Genomic DNA, 11,500 nt, shown 5'->3' with positions numbered 1-11,500 from the left:
GAGATAGAAGGTGTGGCATGTGTTACTGTTGGGGGAAAGAAGTACATTTACTTTGCCTCTGTCGATTTTGTAAGTCTTGGCTGGAATGGGGACTAGTGTGTTGATAGCAGCATGGGAACCTTTTGCTGGTTGTGAAAAGAACTAAGCAGCTAGGGAGTAGTTATCATAGATCAAAACTCTTCCCAAGGCTTCCCCTTTGGAGGGCCAACCTCATAACGAGGTAGAATACTCAGCTTTTTACTTGTGAGTTGAGGCATACCCTTACAAGTTTCCTTTCCCTAAAATCTTTCAGATTATTACTGGTATTTGCAGTTTCAGCTGTAGAGATTCATTTCTTCTCAACTCAGAGATGCACGTTCCCGGATAATAGTTATGATTTTTGCTAGTACCCATACTTTTGTGACTTCATTTATCATGTTTCTTTCAATGGTAAGATATCCTCATCAGCTCCTTGCAAAATAATTAAGAGAAAACTGAAAGAAAGATTTAAGCCTGAGTAGGCACAGAGTAAAACACATAATGATGCATTATTAATGGAGAAGCTAGACTTTGATTTTGAGAATCGTGACTCAAAAGCTGGTGTTTTGTGTTTTTTTTCCACTCCATCATCCTGCTGTTTATAGCAAATCAAGCCACATAATGACATGCCTTTCATTTACTTCGATTCTGCCAAGGAAAGAGAATACTTTTTATTCCCAGGGAAAAGACTGCAGTCACCACAATATAAGGTATATATTTCGCTTGTAATGTAGGATTCTAAATGCTAGAAGGGAAAAGTAGTTGGCAGATTCATCAGAGGTTTAAGGATAAACACTTATCTCCAACTTAACAGGATAATTATGATTACCTTTAATATTCTCCAGAAATACTCTAATTAATCCAGGGACCTGTAAGTGGACACTTCTGAGGTTTTTTTTCTTCCCTCCGATTAAACGACATTTAATATAAATACTTAAAACTTCTACAGTATTTGGGACTGTAGGCTTGGTGAATAAGTTTTGAGTCCTCTGGTTTATCTTAGCAAATCCTGAACTCCAGAGAGCGTTGGTGTTCGGACTCATGGCGGTGGCCAACTATTGCACTGCCACCTTGTGTATGGCTGTGAGCTTTGATCCTGATGACTGGTTGTTGACCTTGATAATCTTAGGGTCAGGGGATATAGCTCATAGTGATAATAAGGAATCTGATTCTACGGTGTTTTTTTCTTTCTTCTTTTAGAAAACATGTCCTGGAAGTTTATTTGATCTGATGTATTTTAGTAATTTTCATAAATAGCTCTTATACCATAAAAAGTTGCTCGGTGTGATAAAACACACAAGATGTATTTGTTTCTCTTTGGTGAAAATCATGCCTATCACTAGTATATGTTTGACAATTGTAATTCTTAAAATAGTATTGGGTGTATGGCTTGGTGGTGATGAAAATTAGTCCTCATGGCTACTTGTTAGTCATTAGAGAGAACTTGGAGAAGGGAACAGAGTTTGTATCTTTGGCAGGGCAGTGACTTGCCCCTTCTTTCAACTAATCTTCCTGGTAACTGTCTCTAGTCTTTAAGTAAATTAAGAATGGACCATCCCTCAGACAGAGAACTTTGGGGGTATGAAACAGGTCTGAGGGCTTTTAACCATGGGGGGAAAAGGTGTTGGTATTACTCATATAGAATAACCTGAGGTTGGAAAGGACCACTTGGGAGCCTGTAACCAAAACTAGAAGGTAACTTCTGGGATGGATGGAGGTTCTCTTGAAACAGTGCCAACCTAAATCTACCTCAGGTAAGTAGTCAGAGTGACTTTTTCTAGATTTCAGACCAAACGAGACACTTGTATTCAGTCAATGTATTCCTATGCTTTAATGTTTTTGTTTTCCCTTAATTCTTAAATAAAAGCATTGTTCTGAAAACTCCCATTTTTGCCTCCACTGTACTAAGAAAAAGCATTTCGCCTACACTTGCATTAGAATAAAGCAGATGTTCAGGAATCCTCTCACAGTGTATGCGTATATCAGACTGTCATAGTGTACACTTTAAATACCTTACAATTTTATTTGTCAGTTATATCTCAGTAAAGCTGGGGGGAAAAGGAATAAAGTGGATATTCATGTGACCCTTTGGCCTGGTGGTGATGATAACCATTGAACCATCTCTAGAATTCCAAGATTTTTTTTTTTTTTTAAGAATTCCAGGAATTTTTGATGCTAAGGCAAATAATGAATGGAAACCTGGAAGGAATTATTGTCTTTGCTCTGCTGTAGACATTGGATCCTTTTGGAGCCTCCCCATTGCATTACATACGGAGTACAGGGAGGAGTAATAGCTTAAACTGACCGTATTTGGGACTAAAATTCAGAAACAACAAAACTGTCTGTCTACACCCTCAAAATAAAGGACAATTTTGAATTTTCAATTCCCAGTGGAATTCATGTATGACTCCAGCTCTACCTCTTGTCACCTTATCATTTGTTGGAGCGGGGCAAAGGAGATGGTGTAAAAATGGTGGCACTGATTTACCTCCCATTATGAAGTTTGCCCCAGTTTACATCTATTTGCTCTGCCACAGAATAGGTCCCAGCGTTTTAAGTGGCTCTCATTGTGGGAAAAGAATAAGAGTTAAGACAATTTGGATGGATGAAAAGGGGAAGGGAAAATGGTACAATTTCAAGTTTTGTTTTTTCTTTTGACATAAAGTGGTGTGGCTAGAATAAGGCCTGTGGCCTTCATGCTTATCCCCCCCGCTTAAAGTGATGCTACATCCCAACGTTTAGCTGGGCTGTGGCGAGAAATACCTCTGGGAAAAACACTAGTCATATCCCTTGCAAGTAATTAGAAGAGAAATGGTGCCACACTCGGGTAGAAGAAGGGAAAGGTGCCTCCCAGTACACGTATATGCCACAAGAGTTTCTTGAAAGAGTTCTTCACATTGCTTCCTGACGGGCTGGGGAGGACTTGTATGCAACTGAAGCTTTCTTGTTTCCTGCCCAAAATATTAGCTTGTGTCATTACCCATGCAGAGATTTGGACTTTAAAGTGAGGGGGGCTGAAGGCAGTTAACGCTTGCAGAGAGAATCCTTTTTCCATCTGGCACAGGACACTAAAAATAGGGGTATAGGAATCCAACTCTCAGTAGTAACTGATAACATCAGATAATTGGTAATTAGTGAAGAAAAGAAAAGACTTGGAGTAACTCCTGTTATCTTTTATATCCACTTTCAAATTCTCTGCAACCCTCTTGTATCCAGGAATCTTGGTCTTAATTGCCTGGCTCAGAAATTTGCATTAATGTATCTGAAAATGAGAAGTCTTTTATATGGAATTCTAAGTGGACCTCCTCACTATTGAATCCAGCATCTCGTCTAGATGAGGAGCCTCAGTCTTGCAGGTAGAGGAAGTTGGAACTGTTTTGGGAGACATGGGGGCAATTGGTTCAGGGGCAGTAGGGCCATATCATGATTTACCAACAGGCAATTTAAACCACATCAGTTGTTTCTGACTGAGCAGGGGACTGATAAGGGAGTTGTTTGGAACAGTCACTGCTGCAGTGACGTGTCTTCTCTCCTCTGTCAATGTCATAAGCCCACACTCTCAGCCCTCATTCTCCAACCCTATTCAGCCACCACCACCCCACCACCCCTGCATAGGATCATCTACTCCAACAAGAAAAATCTCTAGTAGAGGCCTCCTGACCACTTCAAAACAAATCTCTTTATCCTGCCTTTCTTCTCCCAAAGGAATAAACATCCTGACTCCTTAACATGCCAAGCACATTCTCTTCAACAACCTCTGAAACCTTCCTCATTTATCTCCAGATTTTTTCATTTATTTCCTTCATTGAGATTTTCCCTCATGTCTTCAAATATGTATAGATGCCCTTTCATTCCCTTTTTTTATTTTAAACTTTAGGTTGCCCTTAATAGGCTAGTGTTTCTCTTAATTTCCCCCCTTCCAGAATTCACCAGCTTAAAATCTATACTGCCTCCATTTCTAAGTGTTCATTTCCTATCATGCTATAATCTGGCTTTACACAATTTCCTACCTAGGTATTCTCTCAAAGATCATTAGCGACCTTTGAACCAAAGTGGATGATGTGCTCTCCAACACCGCACATCAGTTGCCTGCCTCTTTTTTTTGTCCTTAGCAATACAGTATAGTACTGATACTCAACCTGTCTTTCTTTCTGTTGACACCTATGTTGGCTGCTTTTTTCCTAATCTTATAAAGCATAGGGGCTGATTACCTGCTTTTTCTTAGAAAATGTATTCATCTGTATTGTATGTCTTTTACTCAGATGTAAATAACCTCCAAATTCTCATTTCCATAAGAGCTAATTTTAATTTTCCAGCATCCTGAGTCATTTCTCTTAAAGGCTCAAACCATGTAAAATCCAACTCATTTCCATTTCCAACCACTGACCCATGTCCCAATTTTTCCATTAAGATTGATGGCACCACCTTTGCTGAGTCAGGGTATCATGTTCTGACTCTTTCTTTTCTCTCCACTGTCACCAGATCCTGTTATACTTTCTTCATGTCTCTCACCCTTATTGCTTCATTTGCATTCTTATTATAACCACTCTAGTCCAGAAACTTATTAGTTTCGATTTTTACAATAATCTCTATTATCTATCCTGTTTCTCTCCATCCTACTCAGTTCAGTAGGTTCACCTGCCTTTTACACTGTCTTATGCAACCTTAAATAGATTACTTTCCATTATGTATAGCATCAACTGTACGTTTTCTAACCGAGCTTTTAAGGAGCCTAAAATTTGATCCCTTTTTAGATATATTTTCTGAAATTAATCTAGAGCTGACATTTCACCCTCCTCCGTTGTGCGGCAAGAGTGTGGTTTGATGAATCGAGGGCAACTTCAAGCATGAAATACCATTTCCTTTGGTTTGTGAGCCCAGGTTTAAGCTAATTTAGCACCTTGCATTATCCTAATTAGCATTATGGGTCTAAGGTGGCCACATAAACTATGTTGGCCCAATTAGACTAAAGGAAAAATCTTATATAAACTCCTCCCCACTCATTCCACAGGCATGGTTGATCCGGCTCTGGGGAAAGCAGAGCTGAGAGAATTGCCAAGAGATGGGTCAAGAACCATGGCTGAAGTGAGCTACTGCCTTCCAATTATATGAGAAAAAAGAAGTCCTTTTTGATTATGTCTTATTGAGTTGGATTTATATTACTTATAACTGAAAACATTTTCATATATTCCATAAACTCTTATCTAGTTAGGCAGTTTTCCTTGCTATCCACTGAACATACCTGTTTTTTGTTTACTGTGCTTTCTGTACTTGGACTGTGTTTCATATTGCTTTCTAGATACTCAAATCTAAATATCTGAATATAAATATCTGTACAAAATATGAATTTATATGGAACTCACATCCTTGGAAGGCTCTCTGGTATCTGTTCTCTGATGACCGGAAGTGACTATGGAAGATATCCATGGATGAAGGACTCTACTGGGCTTGCACAATTTTATGGATCGTGAGTCAGATGATACTCGATATCTAAAAGGAAGTTCAGGTCACATGGCCATCCTTTGTATCCCATTGTGCAGCATTAAGTCTCTACAAAGCCCAGTAAAGAGTGAGGAGCTTTTTCTCAGGTATTCTTTTCCTGTGAATTGACAGAGGCTCCATAGAGCATCTCTATTTAACACGGACCCTTGATGCACCATTGGATCTGGTATCATAAAGCCCAGTTACACAGCAACTTGCTCAGTACTCTAAATCAGCTACAAAGTAGCTTAGTGGATTTGGGGACTGAGATGAAATAAGGTAGGTAGAGTTTTGGTAAGGCTCCATCTATCCCTCATTTGGCACTTATAGGGAGGAGCTCTCCAACTATCCCTACTCATAGTGTTACTGGGGCTTCTGAGTGTTTACTGGACTTCTCTCATGGGTCCTTCTCATGGAAATGATAGGACTCCACATTTCCTGGTGATCAGAAGAACTAACACATATCCCCAAACTGTCCAACTGTGATAAGTATCAGGCATTTGAATCTGAGCTTTTAAAGATTTCTAATTAGGGTCAGGCAGGAAATTTTAGTGGGAGCCATACAAAGAGAGAACTAAGAATGTAATGACTGTTGAGTGAAGGCCCAATATTTGAATCACTCCTGTCATAAGGAAAAAGAGGCCAATAGTGACTGGTGATGTCTATTTTAAGACAATGTGTGGCCATTATTGAACATTTGAAATATTCCCCCCCAAAATAATAAAAAAAGCGGTACAGAAGGGAATATCCCTCATCAACTCAGCAATCATCTCAGACTCTGAGTTAGCAAATAATTCTCTTTCTCTTAACCATAGTAAAGTAAAATATCACTGGCAGCAAGCCTATGCATTATATGAAAACTGTTTAATGAAGAACAAGCATGTTTGAGGCTTATTAGTAGCTTAATCTAAAAATGTCAACTGACAAAGAAAATGGGGTGAACGGAAAAAGCTTATTGAACAAGTTTTTCCATGGGATAGAGAACAATGAAATCCAGGGACCAAGATGTCATTGTTAACTTTGGAAGAAGAGAGCGTGCACAATAGAATCAACTGGGAAGATTTTTAACATAGCAATGCCTGGTTTCTTCCGAAGAGATTCTGATTCAGTGAGTCCAGAAAGGTCAGGTACTAGAAAACATTTTTGAATCATCTCCTCAAAAGATTCTAGTAAGTATCTAAGTTTGAGAACCACTCAGGCAGAGGCAGGAGAAATTGTGAAGATGTTAAAGCCAGACATTAGGTGACTGTTTGAAGCAGTCTATATTAATGATGGAAGAAACAGATCATTCTCTACTATCTGGTATCAAAAACAAAGCTTATGCTGGAAACAGAAGCAATTACCTTGATGACCTTGGAAAAAATTGAAGATAACTTCACCAGTGGAATTAAAGGCAAGAGACAATCCCTGTGGACTAAGAAATTTAACTAGGGGAAAAAATCCTAGGAATTTAAGCCTTTTTATTTACTCAGTCAGTGCTATTGTTTCTTCTTGGGAAACACCAGAAGGTAAGATTGGAAAAAGAAGTTTAAATTTCAAAATTCCTAGCACCTTCATGGTTTCAAGGAGGCAGAAATGGATGACAACCTATACTGTTTTAGATACTTCCAAAGCAGTAGATATATTTTCATCTTAACTTGACCTACCTTAATTCATCCCATATTTAAAAGTTGAGAAATATTAGTCTTGTCTAGGTCTTGGGTTCTTTTTAAAGAATATTATGTGAATGTAAGGCATTATGATTTGACTGTTCTATAATGTACACAACTTTAAAACTCATTCAGAGAATCTCTTCATGGATCTATTTCATTAAACCTACACTTTTTTCCCCTAAGAAGCACGTATTCAACTCTGTGTAAAGCAAAGTTCTGTTTGATTAAAGTAGTACTTTTTTAAATGACATTATCTTTTAGTGGCCTATACTCTAGTTTAGAGAATAAGTCATTATACAAAATAATAGGAAAAAAATAAAGATGAGAATTAATATATGTTTTATGGATTGAATTATGTCCCTCAAAATTTATATGTTGAAGTCCCAGTACCTCAAAATGTGACCTTATTTGGAGATTTGGTCCTTACAGAGGTAATCAAGTTAAAATAAGGTCAATAGGGTGAGTGTTAATCCAGATGACTAGTGTCCATATAAAAAGAGGAAATTTGGAAACAGACACAAACAGCAAGATTGCCATGCGAAGATGAAGGACACATCAGGGTTATTTTCTACTAGCCAGGGAATGCCAAAGGTTGCCAGCAACCACCAGAAGCTAGGTGAGAGGCATGGAACTGATTCTTCCTTGCAGCACTCAGAAGGAACCAGTCTTGCTGACACCTTGATTTGACACTTCTGGCTTTCAGAACTGTGAGACAGGAAGTTTTGATTGTTTAAGTCCTCCTGGTTTTTGATACCTTGTTATGGCAGTCTAGCAAACTAATACAATATGATTAAATACCAAAAGTATGGTAATGGTAATAAGATGGTTGAAGCTTATATTTTCTGAGTTCGTATGTTTTGGATTAAGCTTTATGCTGAGTTTTATTATCTTTGCCACAACGCTAAGGGATGATATTGGTCTCACTATAGAATTTTTTTTAAAGAGGATTCTTGAGAATATCACTGTTGGCAGTAGAGCAGTGATTCAATCACAGACCTATCTGATCTCAAAATCCCAGTTCAGCACTCTCCTCCAAGAGCAGTAGAAGATACCATGTGACTGAAGTTAGTGAATGGGGAGCATATGATCTATTAAAATGAAATAGAGTTCATGAGGGTGATGTGGTTGTTCTAGAGCTGGAATGAAGGAACGAACTAAAAATGTTGGGGTGAGTTGGAGAACAAAGCTTCTTCTTCATGAGGGAACTAACCTGAGCCAAGACCTCATATTAGAAAATATTTGGGGATGAAAGGGTAGAATTCTCAGGGTTTGTGTTGAAAAACAATGAGGAGAAACCTCTTGAGATGGTGGGAGTAACCTCTTGTGCAGTATCCTGAACCCCAAAAGAAATAGTTGTCATTTGATTTTCTGACAGTTTGGAGCCTGTGGAGGTCTCTGACAAGGAGAGTGACATAACTCAATGGTACTAAAAAAAAAAGCAAGCAGAGAATATTGTATCCACGGGAGGGGAAGTAAAGGATTTACTTTATTGAAACTTTAACAATGTTACTGGAAGAGGCAGAGGAAATTTTCAGAAGTAGCCCTGTGTTTCCAATAGGTACTAGCTTTTCTCTATATGGAATACCATGAGAGGGTCCTCTTCGAAAGCAGGAAGATGAACTACAGCAGTGGTTCTCAAACAGTAGCCAGCATTCAAATCACCTGGAGGCTTGTTAAAACATATTTCTGATTCAGTAGGTCAGAGGTGGTGCCTGGAAGTGTGCATTTCCTGCAAGTTCCCAGGGGATGTTGATGCTACTTTGTTGGGGGATCACACTGTGAGAATCACGGCACTAAATGAGTACTTTCCATCTGTCCTGGGGCAGGCTTTTTACTGTGTTCTGCAGGAGGATGCTGTGTTATATCTAAGAGAAAATACAAGTTAGTCTGGCATCCACAGAGGAATTGACCTCTTCATACTTGGTATGCCCTGACCATGTCCAGATTTTTATCTGTCCTCTCCACGTGGTTTCTCCTCTGTCTCTTATCCCTTGCAAGTGTCATTTTTGCTCAAAATTTAAACTAATTCAATCATCTTCCTCAACAGAGGTTTTTCTCTGTTCCTCCTCTCTCCAGTTTTCCGTTTATGTATATATGTATTTAATTTATACTTGGAAGGTCCTCCTCTTGGAACTAGGAATACAGGTAAGCTCAATCTCATTCTGTACTCTAATGAAGTAATTAGGTATAGCCATATAGTGTTTAATGATACATTGTTTGTAATGATCAATGATACATGGGCCCTTAATTCAGGATTATATAGCAGAAAGCATTTTGCAAGCATTTGGATGTGGATTTTCTTTTGTGCGAAAGAAAGTAAAATACAAAAGATTGAACTAACACAATTTAAGATTTTAGGTGTATTACTATATAAAACCCTTTGTATTACTATTTGTATAACTAAAGACAGTCTAAGATGTTCTTGAAAATTACTGAACCACAAGTTTTTTGACCACTAGTGTTGCTGCAAGATATAGTTTTGCAGGTGTGACAATACAGAGAAGTTTTAATCAGCTGTTACTTTAAGCTCTCTAACAAATTTTAAAGTTTAGTTTTAGATCAGAAATTCTTATCGTTGGAAGGGATGAAGAAACACTACATGTTCCCAGGAATAGTGACACACACACACACACACACATAAACACATAGACAAACACAGGTACATTCCCTGTATTAAATAATTCTTGGGAGAGTCTGTTAAACAATGCCTTTGTATGATATTGAAAAGCAATGCCAACTGCCTTTTTGCCTTATTTCAACGTTTCGATACTTAACACGTATCAAGAATAGGAAATATGCCGACTGAGTGAGGTACAATATTCCTATGGAAAATTAAACTCTATTTAGTAAGTTGATTACATCTTTGAACACGCTGAATGTTAGGTTGAAGTTTCTGTAGTTTTTTGAAGTACAGTAATGGCCACTAATATATATGTAAAGGATGAGCTGGAAACTTAAGGATCTTCAGAAATAAGGGTTAATTAGCTTATATAGTAACTATCAACATATGAGGATTAGGATTGTGGATTTTGGGTATAAAAACATGCGCTTGTATGAATGAGAGAGTTAGTTTTAATAACAAATTTGTATGACTGTGTGACTGAGTCTTTGGGAATAGAAAGGAGTGAAGAAACCAAAATTAGCGTTTATGATTATTGAGATGTACAGTTAAAGAATTAAGGGACACTATGGTTATAAATATTTTCAGAAGACAGAATAAAGAAATGGCTATTGAAATATAGTTGATGTACAATATTGTTAGTTTCAGGTGTACTACATAGTGATTTGACATTTGCATACATTATGAAACGATCACCAAGACGTCTCTAACCATCTGTCCACACACAGAGTTATTACAATATTACTGTCCATATTCCTTATGCTGTATATTGTATCCCCGTGGCTTATTTATTTTGTAAATGGAGGTTTTTACCTCTTATTCCCCTTCACCTATTTCACCCAGTCCCCACGTCCTCCCATCTGGCAACCATCCATTTTTTTTCTCTGTATCTGTGAGTTTGTTTTCAATTTGTTTTGTTTTCTAGATTCTATATGTAAGTGAAAGCGTGCAATGTTAGTCTTTCACTGTTAATTTCACTTAGCATACTACCCTCAAGATCCATCCATGTTGTTGCAAATGGCAAGGTTTCAGGTTTTTTTTTAAGGCTAACACTCCATTGCATATGTATGCCACATCTTATTTATCCAGTCATCTGTGGATGGACATTTCAGTTGCTTCCATATCTTTGATACTGTAAATAATGCTGCAGTGAACATCGGGGTCATATAACTTTTTGGATTAGATTCAAATCAATAGAATCAAATGTAATAGAATATGACTGATCATATCACAGTTCTATTTATAATTTTTTGAGGAACTTCCATACTGCTATCTATAGTGCCTGCACCAATTGACAATCCCAAGAACAGTGCACGAGAGTTCCCTTTTCTCCACATCCTGGCCAACAACTGTTACTTGTTGTAAAAGACATAAATTTGTGACTTTCATGTCAAGTCTGACATGAGGAAAAGCGTATTAGTATGGCTGTAACCAGCGGGTGAAATAAATTATTAAAAACTGTATACCTGTGGGGAACAAGATATGAGAATTTCCATTTTAAAATGTGCATTTTAATTACAGCCTTTTAAAAAATTAAAGTTAAAACAGATAATATGGGAGAATAGCAGAAAACTCTAGAGATAGTTGAAATACCCTGATTAATAAAAAACAAGAATTTGAAATTTGTATCTTCATTGATTGTATTAAGATGAGAACTCCATATTTTTGGTAACACTTATAAAACACAAGTTTTATAAACTTGCCTATTTTTCTAATAACTTATTTAGAA

The sequence above is a fragment of the Monodon monoceros genome, unplaced genomic scaffold (genome assembly GCF_005190385.1).
Source record: "Monodon monoceros isolate NGI ecotype Baffin Bay Population unplaced genomic scaffold, NGI_Narwhal_1 Super_Scaffold_3, whole genome shotgun sequence".
NCBI lineage: Eukaryota > Metazoa > Chordata > Mammalia > Artiodactyla > Monodontidae > Monodon > Monodon monoceros.
The sequence above is the reverse complement of the archived record's forward strand: the minus strand, read 5'-3'. Positions refer to the sequence as shown.